Below are 12,662 nucleotides of genomic sequence, written 5' to 3' on the forward strand. Positions count from 1 at the left end.
TGTCATTCATGTGTCCTCCATTTTTGAGTTTGGAGCTGTGTTTCATGATTGCCTAAGTGAGGACCCTCAAGGCAATCCTCCATTCTCACCCTTTTCCGGAGCCACATGAATGAATTGCGTTGTCATTCATGTGTCCTCCACTTTCGAGTTTGGAGCTGTGTTTCATGATTGCCTAAGAGAGGACCCTCAGTGCAATCCTCCATTCTCATCCTTTTCCAGGAGCCACATGAATGTTATTTCTTAGGGCTGTTCATGTGTCCTCCATTTTTGAGTTTGGAGCTGCGTTCCATGATTGCCTAAGAGAGGACCCTCAAGGCAATCCTCCATTCTCATCCTGTTCCGGAGCCCAATGAATGAATTGCGTTGTCATTCATGTGTCCTCCATTTTCGAGTTTGTAGCTGTGTTCCATGATTGCCTAAGAGAGGACCCTCAAGGCAATCCTCCATTCTCACCCTTTTCCGGAGCCCCATGAATGAATTGCATTGTCATTCATGTGTCCTCCACTTTCGAGTTTGGAGTTGTGTTCCATGATTGCCTAAGAGAGGACCCTCAAGGCAATCCTCCATTCTCATCCTTTTCCAGGAGCCACATGAATGAATTGCATTGTCATTCATGTGTCCTCCATTTTCGAGTTTGGAGCTGTGTTTCATGATTGCCTAAGTGAGGACCCTCAAGGCAATCCTCCATTCTCACCCTTTTCCGGAGCCACATGAATGTTATTGCTTAGGGCTGTTCATGTGTCCTCCACTTTCGAGTTTGGAGCTGTGTTCCATGATTGCCTAAGAGAGGACCCTCAAGGCAATCCTCCATTCTCATCCTGTTCCGGAGCCACATAAATGTTATTGCTTAGGGCTGTTCATGTGTCCTCCACTTTCAAGTTTGGAGCTGTGTTCCATGATTGCCTAAGAGAGGACCCTCAAGGCAATCCTCCATTCTCATCCTTTTCCGGAGCCACATGAATGTTATTGCTTAGGGCTGTTCATGTGTCCTCCACTTTTGAGTTTGGAGCTGTGTTCCATGATTGCCTAAGAGAGGACCCTCAAGGCAATCCTTCATACTCCACCTTTGTTGGGAGCACCATGAATGCCATTGCCTAGCGTTGTTCATGTGTCTCCATTATCAAGTGCGAAGCTTCTGGTGATTGGGAACCACGTTATTCTGTTGTTTTCCAGATCGGTTCCTTCGCCAAGTATGTGTATATGTGTATATATGTATTATATTCGTTGTTCTGGTTGTTGTTTGTATTTTGTTTTGTACAGAAGAAAAAAGAAGAAGTAGAGATGAGAGTCGTCATCACGGAAAGGGCAGGGCGGACGAAATCAGTGTCCTATCTTTGCTTTCCTCTTATCTCCGATGAGAGGTAAGTAAAGAGGGGCAACTGTCATACCCTAATTTCGTCCGGGGATTATTACTTGATGACATGCAATAAATGAAGTCCCGAGACGTCTCAGAAATCAAAAGGAAGCCGGCTTGCACGATCCGTGAAATTCTGTAATGTGGCGGAAATCGAAAAGAGTTGTTTTTGCGCAATCCGTGAGTTTCCGTAACTTCTGCGAAAGCTAAAAAAGAGTAAATACATAATCCGTAAGGATTCGTAACCTTACGGAAGGAAAATAAGTATCCTTACGAAATTCGTAAAGTTTCGTAACGTTACGGAAAAAGAATCACCAAAAAAGGGGGCAGGGGGTGTATTTAGTAAAAATAGGGGTGCAAATAGCAACTAGGCCCACTTGGGCCCTCCAGAAGATTCCTCCAGAAGGCTGTTGCTTCTGGAGTAAGCAACCTTGCTCGCCTGGGCGAGCTGAGCTCGCCTGGGCGAGCTGGGCGGCTAGCTTCTCCCCTATTTTGCTATAAATAGGGGGAGAAATGAAGAAGAAAAGGGTTCAGCCCCTTAGGCACTTCTCTCTCTCTCGAATTTGCTGAGTAATTACGTGAAGATTCTCGACCGTTCTTCAAGATTCATCGTTCGTTCTTCGCTTTCTTCAGTCTTCAACGGGTAAGTACCTCAAACCAAGCTTTTTAATTCATTCTATGTACCCGTGGTGGTCCACGTTTTGTTTCATGTATTTTTATTCTCGTTTTCATTTACTTTTTATACCCCCTTTTGACGTGCTTAAGCCATTTATTTAAGTCATTTTCTCGCTTAATCTAAAAATAAAATAAATTTCCACCGATCGTTTGAATTGTATCATCCGTTAATTTTGGTTAAAATGAATTCCGACCGTTCGGTCGTGCCGTAACCACGTTGGAAATCAAAAAAGAGGTAAAATAATAATATAATAATAAAAAATACCTTTTAGTAAAATAAAGCGAAAAATCAATCGGACGTTTTTCTCTTTGGGATTTCTCATTCTTAATTGAATTGACTAATAACTAAAGTGAAACTAAGGCTAAAATCAAACTCGCCTAGTCAAGCTCGTCCACAAAAATAGGTTTTTGGAAGTTTATCATTTCAGTTTCTTACTAAGTAAAAAGGATCATTTTTAAGGTCCAACGCCTTAAAATGATCACCCCTCAAGTAAAGAGAATCACTTGATCCATGCATAAGGAAGAACTACGTAGGTCTGATTTCCTCTCCAAAGGAGGGTACGTAGGAGCAAAAGCCACGCTTTTGTCGACCTCAAAAAATAAAAAAGAAATAAAAGTTAAGATAACACAATTCCACAATTCTAAAAAATAGGTTGTTGTCCTTCGAGACAAACGTAGGAGGTGCTAATACCTTCCTCAAGCGTAAATATAACTCCCGAACTTAGAACTTTCATTTTGACCGGTTTCCTTCGGTTTTTCCGACGTTTTCCACAAATAAACGTTGATGGCGATTCCGCGCATCTTTTCTCCTTTGGAAAGCGCACCCGTGAGGCTCGCCCTCGCTCGCCCGCGAAGGGCACGTTGCGACAAGTATCGTTACGAAATTCGTAAAGTTTCGTAACGTTACGGAAAAATAATTACCAAAAAATAGAAGGGGGTGCATTTAGTAAAAAGGGGGGTACAAATAGCAATCTGGCCCACTTGGGCCTTCCAGATCCTTCCTCCAAAAGGCTGTTGCTTCTGGAGGAAGCAACCTTGCTCGCCTGGGCGAGCTGGGTGGCAAGCTCCTCCCCTATTTTGCTATAAATAGGGGGAGGAGTGAAGAAGAAAATGGTTCAGCCTTCTTGGCACTTCTCCCTCTCTCGAAATTGCTAAGGAAAATTATTTTCGTGAAGAAAATCTAAGCCGAGGCGCTTCCGTAACGTTTCCGTGAGTAATTACGCGAAGATTCTCGACCGTTCTTCAACATTCATCGTTCGTTCTTTGTTTTCTTCAGTCTTCAACGGGTAAGTACCTTAAACCGAGCTTTTCAATTCATTCTATGTACCCGTGGTGGTCCACGTTTTGTTTCATGTATTTTTATTCTCGTTTTCATTTGCTTTTTATACCCCCTTTTGACGTGCTTAAGCCATTTATTTAAGTCATTTCTCGCTTAATCTAAAAATAAAATAAATTTCCACCGATCATTTGAATTGTATCATCCGTTAATTTTGGTTAAAATGAATTTCGACCGTTCGGTCGTGCCGTAACCAAGTTGGAAATAAAAAAAGAGGTAAAATAATAATATAATAATCAAAAAATACCTTTTAGTAAAATAAAGCGAAAAAATCAATCGGACGTTTTCTCTTTGGGATTTCTCATTCTTAATTGAATTGACTAATAAACTACAGTGAAACTAAGGCTAAAATCAACTCGCCTAGTCAAGCTCGTCCACAAGAAATAAGATTTTGAAAGTTTATCATTTTAGTTTCTTACCAAGTAAAATGGATCATTTTTAAGGTCCAATGCCTTAAAATGATCACCTTTCAAGTAAAAAGAATCACTTGATTCATGCATAAGAAAGAACTACGTAGGTCTGATTTCCTCTCCAAAGGAGGGTACGTAGGAGCAAAAGCCCCGCTTTTGTCGACCTCAAAAAATAAAGAAATAAAGTTAAGGTAACACAATTTCCACAATTCTAAAAAATAGGCTGTTGTCCTTTGAGACAAACGTGAGAGGTGCTAATACCTTCCTCAAACGTAAACACAACTCCCGAACTTCGAATTTTCATTTTGACCGGTTTCCTTCGGTTTTTCCGACGTTTTCCACAAATAAACGTTAGTGGCGACTCCGCGCATCTTTCCTCCTTTGGAAAGCGCACCTGTGAGCCTCGCCTTCGCTCGCCCGCAAAAGGGCACGTTGCGACAGCAGACAATATGATGCCTAACTAATCTATGAAATGTCCTATCTATCTCAGGATCAAAGGGTTGTAAGTCAGATGGATTGCCTCTAGTCATACACTACATTCAGCATGCACAACTAGTTGCGTTGTCATGTAAATAAAGGTGCAGGTTTGAACTACAGCCACCCTCAAATGATATCCAAATGACTTGAAATTTTGTGAGCAACCTTATAAAATGATGAGAAGATAGCACAAAACATTTCAGGCAAAAATTCAAAGTCTAACTATGGAAGCTAAAAATGGTAGGTTAAGAAAAGTAAGTAAATAAAACTTGAAAAATAAAAAACTTTTGACAGAATCACTATTTTTGGACGATGGAGACCTCAGCCGGCCCACGGCCTGCTACCATGGCGTAGGAAATTTTTTTCTACCCCAAATACATATATAATAATTGCGATTCTGATAACCGGAGCAAAAGTTATGGCCGTTTGAAGTTTCGACAAACACAAAATTTGCTACTTTTTTGGAACTTTAAAATCTGACCAAACTAAAAGCCCTAGCTATTTTTCCCACAAAATATAGATGAAAAGAAGTTACCACAAAAATATTCAGCCAAAAATAACAACTCTAGCTACTAAAACAAAAAATCTCAAATAATTCAGCATGGGTGGTCGCTAAAATCCGTCTCTACTTGATTTCTACTACTACTCATAGCAAGTAAAAGTGGTCGCTAAGTCCGTCGCAAAATACTATTCATAGCAAAACACCCAAAACTGAAACAGGGGAAGCGCTTAATAGGAAATTTGAAACAGAACACACACTAAACAAAATACCAGGACACTAAACAACACTAACACACATACTAACACAATACTAACAATTAAACATAAAACACGAAGGAATTAAACACACAACACTAGCTAGCTATTATGAACCTTTGGACACTGCTCCCCGACAACGGCGCCAAATTTGATCGAGGCCATACCCGAATCAAATAAACATGATAATGCAATAACTAGGAAGTGATCCTAGGTCGTTTCCCAACGAGCAATGATAAACCAAATGTTCATAAAATACTTGCAGTAACAGTAACGATTGGGGGGGGGGGGGGGGGTTTGTTTGTTTTGTGATTTAAGGAGCAGAACAAGTAAACTGGAATACGAAACTAATAATATTAAAAATGGGTTGTTTCCTCTGATTCAGAAGCCATTCTCTTATCTTGGGTTATGGAGAATTCGTCCCTAACAGTAACCACTTAATCCAACCCTATTTCAATTTACTAAGCGAAAATCAACCTAGGGTTGTCAATACGTGATTAGGCACCACATACACTAGTTAGCCCTTCATCCATTAAGCATGAACGCAAGTTAGGCTCAGAGGCAATTAATCGAACACGAAGCGTGCACTGATTAATGTTCACGAATTTGGGTTAACTGGTGAAGGGAAAACTGCCAGGGAACCACATTATAGATGAAACCTCAAAGAGAGTTGGGCTTCTTCCTTAGAAGGAAACAACACCAAAATAATTAGTCTTCCATAGATTCAAACAGAAAACGTAAATGAAACATGAAACAGAAACGTAAATAACAGAAACGTAAATGAGACAGAAACGTAACTGAAAGTAGAAGAAGAAACAAGAACGAAATTGTAATCAGAAGCAGGAAATGGGAAATTGCATTAAGAACGAAAACAGTAACATTAGAACAGAAAGAACTTAAAACCCTAAACAAAGCTCTGAATAATGAATGGCATAACAGAATGCCTTGCACGAATCCCAAGGCTGCTATTTAAAAAGAGTCACTCAAAATCACTGGGCCCTATTACAATACTCTGGCCCAAAACGAAATAAACACTAAACCACATAAAATGAAATTGCGAAATTTCCTAATTAAAAATTAACTAAGGTAAGCGCTGCTTTATTTGCCCTCTTCAAGTCCACAACCAAAATCTGGATTAAGCCCAATGTTTCATTAATTCCTGAAATTAGATTAAAAACATCAAATTAGCTAAATGAGACCAAATAATAAAACTGCCCAATTAATTGACAATTAAGACCAATCAGTAATTAAAATGGTGCAAAAAGGGTTTAGAAAATAGAAGAAAATGATGGCACATCATGCACTCCTGGGCAAAATCGAAAAGCAGAGCAATGAACAAATCCAAAGACATTAAAGAGAGACAAACAAACACAAAAACAATTACATATTTCTCAATGAATCTCAAGAAATGAAAGGAATGAGTAACATCCAACACGTAAATAGTTAAAGAATCAAGACAGTCATGAAATTCATCTAAGCACCTCAAACATGGCAAGATAGTCAACCAGCTCAAGAATGAAAAGTGATAAAGCCTCACAAGATATGCACTCTGTCTCTCAAGTGTTTAGGCTACTGTTTACTCATGAAAACAAACACCACATAGACTTGGAAAAACTCTTAAATTAACAACCAAACTCGACAAACACATACATATGAGGATCAAAAGGTCTTTTAAGATTGTAATGGGGCCAGGGACAAGGTAGAGGAAAGTATGGGATAAATAGCTAAAACCCAAAGGAATAGAGGAGCAATGGGGAATAAGTGGAAATTAAGCAAAAGTAGTAAACCCAAAACCTCCAATATCAACAAAAACAACCAAGTCTTCAAACCAATCCAAGTCCTCAAAACAAGACCTCATTTATTCAACTTCATTCTTTTTCTATTTTTTTTCAATTTTTTTTTAAGCAGATAACGAAAATTTAAAAGCATTTTGAATATTTGAAAAATAAAGCAACAATTAGGCAATATATGTATATACATCAAGCATGGCCAAAATACATCATCAAGCATGGCCAACAAAAACATATCATCCAATGAAACATACCCCCCCACACTTATTCCCAAAACAATTCCAAAGCTCCAAAAATCCTTAAGGGTAGGGTGAGATCATGGTTTTTCACTTAAGGCTTGTAATGAGCTTCAAAACAAAGAAAGGGGAACATAGGCTCAAAGGGGCTATCAAAGGAATTAATTCAAGGTAGGCTCATTTGGCTAGAGGCCTATAAGAATAAAAATGCCTAAATCATTTCCCAACATACATGTGAACCAAGAAGTATCAACAATGTTGGATCAAGTGACCTCGAAATAATTAAGAAGGGGGGGTTGAACTAATTATTAATGTACCTTGACTAATTAAAAAAACTATCCTTCTTAATGTTACTAGATTCAATTAGGCCTTTACTACTAAGTAAAGAATAGAAAAAGAAACTTAACCAAAAGTAAAAGCGATAATTAAGTGCACAGTGGAAATTAAAGAGTGTAGGGAAGAAGAAGACAAACACAAGAATTTATACTGGTTCGACAACAACCCGTGCCTACATCCAGTCCCCAAGCAACCTACGGTCCTTGAGATCCACAATTAGTGAAATTTTGGCTCGAAAGTTTGGATCCACAAATTCAATTTCAAATTCAAGTGAAATTTGAATTGAAATTCAAATTTCCCTCCAATTTTGTGTGACACTTAGGCTATAAATAGAGGTCATGTGCGTCGTAACCTACCCTTCGATGGGAGGGCGACGCGGGGCTCGCGGGTGCGTCTTCCAAGAAAGGAAAATGCATGGAGTCACCACCAACGTTTATTCGAGGAAAACGTCGGAAAAACCGAAAAGGTGTGGTCTACGAACTTTAAGTGTGAAAGGTTCGGGAGTTGTTTTTACGCACGGGGAAGGTATTAGAACCCCACGCATCCATCACATGGGACGGAAGCCTTTAATCAAATGTGCAAATATGACTTCAAAATGTTTTATTTTCCCTTTTTATGTCTTTTTGTGTTTTTATGCGTTTTATGTTTTTAATTTTGGTGTGGTCGACAAGGGTGTTTCCCTCGCTCCTACGTATCCTCAATTGCGATGAGGAAATCAAACCTACGTAGTTCTTTGAGAACTGAACATTGGTTAAGTTGTTTTTATCCTTTTTTTGCAAGATATATTTTGACTGAACAAAAGGTCATTTAAGGTGTTGGACCATTAAACGATCTTTTGATTTTTGGAAAGGAGAGAAACGTTAAGGCGTTGGACCATTAACGATCTCTTGGTTTTGAAAGGAGAGAAACGTTAAGGCATTGGACCATTAACGATCTCTTGGTTTTTGAAAGGAGAGAAACGTTAAAGCGTTGGACCATTAACGATCTCTTGGGGTGGTCGACAAAAGCGGGGCTTTTTCTCCTATGTATCCTCAATTGTGATGAGGAAATCAGACCTACGTAGTTCTTGCAAAAGCGGTAAAGTTATGGGTTGATTTTATGCTTTTGAACGATCCATATTAACCGATAAAAGCAAAGAGGACCGTTTAAGGCGTTGGACCTTAAAACGGTTTTGAGTGACTTTTGCGGACAAAGCTTGATTTGTGAGTTGATTTTAGCCTTAGTTTCACTTTGGTTATTAGTCAATTCATTCAAGGAAACTTCCAAAGAAAAACGTCCGATTGATTTTTTTGATTATTTTATTCAAAGATATTTTGATTATTTTATTATTATTTTTCAAGAAATTATGATTATTTTATTATTATTTTGCCATTTTTTTGCTTAACCGTGGTTACAGTGTGAACGATCGGTTAGATTTTATTTTAACAGTGATTAAACGAGATTACAACAAAAATGATTGGTTGAAATTCATTTTATCATTTATTAGATGAGAAAACGGCTTAAATAAATGGTTAAAAGCTCGTTAAAGCGGAAGAAAAGAAAACTGAAAGTAAGCGAAGTTAAAGTGAAAATACAAAAAACAAGTAGGGACCACTAAGGGTGCATAGAATGAATTGGAAGATTCGATTTCGGGAACTTACCGGTTGAAGACTGAAGAACGGCAAAGAACGAATGAAAAACGATGAAGAATTTCCACTGAATCGCTTACGGAAGCATTACGAAAGCACTGCGAATCGATTTTTCTTCACGAAAATGTGTTTTTTGCCCAAAATAACCGAAATGCATAGCCAAGGGGTTTTTTGAATATTTTTGAAACAACCCCCCTCCCCTATTTATTGGGAAAAAGAGAGGTGCTTGCCGCCCAGAGACTTAATGAAGAAGATTTCTAAGTGCACCCGAATTACTAAGTTCACCCTCCTTTTCGTATTTTACGGAAGCCTTACGGAAGTGTTTCGGATTTGATTTTCATCTTTTTTTCTCTTCCCTTTCACCAATGGTAAGTGAAATATGCTTACCCAAGGTTTTCGGAAATTTTACGGAAGCATTACGGAAGCCACGGAAGCCCCGGAAACCATTTTTCAAAAACATGGAGGAGCTTGCCACCCAGTTGCTTCCTCCTTAAGCAACCCAACTTCCAAAATGTTCCGGAATGGCCTAACTTAAATTGCTATTTACACCCCTATCTTGATAAGTTCACCCCCCCCCCCCCGTTTTTGTGTTTTTGGCTGTTTTCTTTCCGAAATCTCATGAAACTTTACGGATTCCGTAATGACATCCATTTTTCTTTCTGGAATGTTGTGGAGCTTTATGGATTGCGCAACAATGCTTCTTTTTGACTTTCGGAATGTTGCGGAACTTTACAGATTGCGCAACAATGCTTCTTTTTTACTTCTGGAATGTTGCGGAACTTTACGGATTACCTAAAGATGGGTGTTAAGTACCTCGAGATGGTCAAACGAAGGTTGCATGCCACCAAACAATGGTCCCAAGAAGAAATTAGGGTATGACAATGTGTATGCATTTTTTCAACTTTGATCATTTGAATATTAAACTTCAGATTTCAAAGCTCTTTTAGAGCATAAAATTTTGTGCTCTTCTCTTCCTCTCCCTTTATTCATCTCCTTCTTCCTCCAAGCTCTTATCCATGGCCTCCTATGGTTGTGAGCTTCTTCTAGACTCATCTTCTCCTTGAAGTGGCGTCTCCTCTCTCTCTTCCTTCTCCATTCCGCTGTCATTCATCTTCCAAGAAGCAAAGGAATCCACTGATGAAGAAGATCCTAGGCCTACAAGCTCCAATGAAGCTTACATCATGTGGTATCAGAGCATCTTCATCTAGGTGATGTTCTTTTGCTTCCTCTATCTTTTTGTTCGATGAATTCTCTTTAATTCCTTGTTCTTCATCCTATTCTCCATGTATGTCCTCCATTGTCTTATGGTTTGGTGCTGTTTAGAGTAGATTAAAAAAAAAAATGATTAAATCATGTTTTTGTGTTGATTTTAGGTTCTAGCATTTTTCATTCATAATATTCTAGTGCTGAACCTTGGATCTAAATTTTCTTCCAAAATATTGATTAGAAAAAAAAACACAAAAATCTAAGTGTAAATCACTTAATCCATGTTGTCTTAGAGTCATGTTTTGTCATAGTAATTGTCACATTATGTTCTAAGTTTGTGTTGAATTTTTATTTTGTTGATTGAATTCTAGATACATGTGTTCATGTATTATTTTCATTCTTAGCCTATCTTTTGATTTTTGAGTCTAATTCATGCATGTTATTTAGTTCATAACATGTTCTAAATCAATTCCTAGAAGTAGTCTTGTTGTTGAACTCTTTTTTTTTTGTTTTCTAAGTTTCCTACATGATGCCTATGATGAAGTTGAGTTGTGGCTGGATTTGTGAATCAAATAAGTCTTAAGCTCTCTTGAATTGTGTTATTCAAGATAATTTAGCATAAGCAAACACAAATTGTAACTATCCAAGCCTTAAGCAACACAAACACTACTATTGATTTCTAGGTTGAAATCGCTGGTGCTGGCAGCTTGAACATACGAACTTGTATAAATTACTGGGAATTGGTCACTACATGTTTTGAGCTGAAATTTTACTGAATTTTCTAGACATCTGGACCAAAATTATATATATATAAAAAAAGAACCAAGCAATTTGGATTAAAGGAAAAAATAAGAAAAATCACACAACTTTGCAGAAAAATCAGTGTCCAGGAAAAAAAAAGTGAAAGGGAAGTGTGCTTGTTGTTTTGGCTCAAAATTTGTTCTATAATTGGTGCCTATTTTATACCAATCCTAGTTCTGAAACTTCAATTGAAAATTATTGTGAAAACAAGTGCCAAAACTAGAGGTTTCTTGAGTCTTTTTTTCTTTTTAGTTTTTCTACTCTGCTCTATAGCCATTCTAGGTTTCTCTTTGAGTCCTAGCTTGCTTTTGTGTGCTTTTCATTGCTTTAATTGTTGAATAATCCTTGAAAAATTGTCTTGTTAAAACTCTATTGGTTTAGCTTTTATTTCATTTTTTTTTGTCTTTGGTTATTGCTTGTCTCTTTGTTTCCTTGCTTGTGAGTTGCCATATAGGGAATTGGAAAGGAGGATTGGTGCCATACCTTGAAGAATTTGAGTCAAGAAGCAAGGGGCCAACCACCTTAAGAGCTATTGGACTAAGAAGCACTCCAAATTGAGTGAAACACCAAAGAGAGAATAGCCACCACAATTAAGGTTCTTTTTGTAATTTTGTAATTGGCAATTTGCTTTGCTTTTAAATTTTGTAACAAAAAGGCCATTCATTGGAAGTAAGTTGGGAGCCTCTAATAGGTCACCCTACTTCCATTTGTGTGTAATAATTTTAGGCAATTTCCCCTTAGGATACAATAAAACTTGAAATAAAACTTTTTGTCCAACCACGAAGTCCTTCTTAGCTATCAAGCTGTCATGGAACTCTTGGTCTTCTCCTTGTAGAATTTGGAATTCTCATAGGCTTCTAAACGGATCTCATCTAGCTCACTTAGTTGCAACTTCCTTTCCTCTCCAGCTTGATCAATAGAGAAGTTGCAGGTCTTTACAGCCCAGTAGGCCTTGTGCTCTATCTCTACAGGAAGATGACATGCCTTGCCAAAGACAACCCGATAAGGAGACATTCCAATGGGTGCTTTGTAGGCAGTCCTATGTGCCCAAAGAGCATCATCCAGCTTGGTGCTCCAATTCTTTCTGTTCGGCTGCACAATCTTCTCCAAGATCCTTTTTATCTCCCTATTTGAAATCTCAGCCTGCCCATTAGTTTGGGAGTGGGAAGGTGTTGAAATTTTGTGCACGACCCCATACTTTTTGAGCAAGGCATACATGGATCTGTTACAAAAATGGGTGCCTTGATCACTGACGATGGCTCTAGGGACTCCAAACCTGCAAAACATATTAGATCTAACAAAATCCACAACAACCTTAGCATCGTTAGTTCTGGTGGCTTTGGCTTCCACCCATTTTGAAACATAATCAACATCATGGAGAATATAAACAAAACCAAAAGAGACAGGGAAGGGCCCCATAAAGTCTATACCCCGGACATCAAACACCTCACAGAACAACATGGGTTGTTGAGGCATTTGTTGTCTGCATGAAAGTGAGCCGCCTACTCTCTGACAAGGCTCACAAGTGCTACAGATTCTCCACGCATCCTTGAAGATGGTGGGCCAATAGAAACCGCAGTCAAGCACCTTACAAGCTGTCCTCTGTATGCCAAGATGGCCACCTGGTGTGGAAGAATGACAAAATTGCAGGACTGAG

Source organism: Glycine soja, chromosome 18, assembly GCF_004193775.1.
Source record: "Glycine soja cultivar W05 chromosome 18, ASM419377v2, whole genome shotgun sequence".
Classification (NCBI taxonomy): Eukaryota; Viridiplantae; Streptophyta; class Magnoliopsida; order Fabales; family Fabaceae; genus Glycine; species Glycine soja.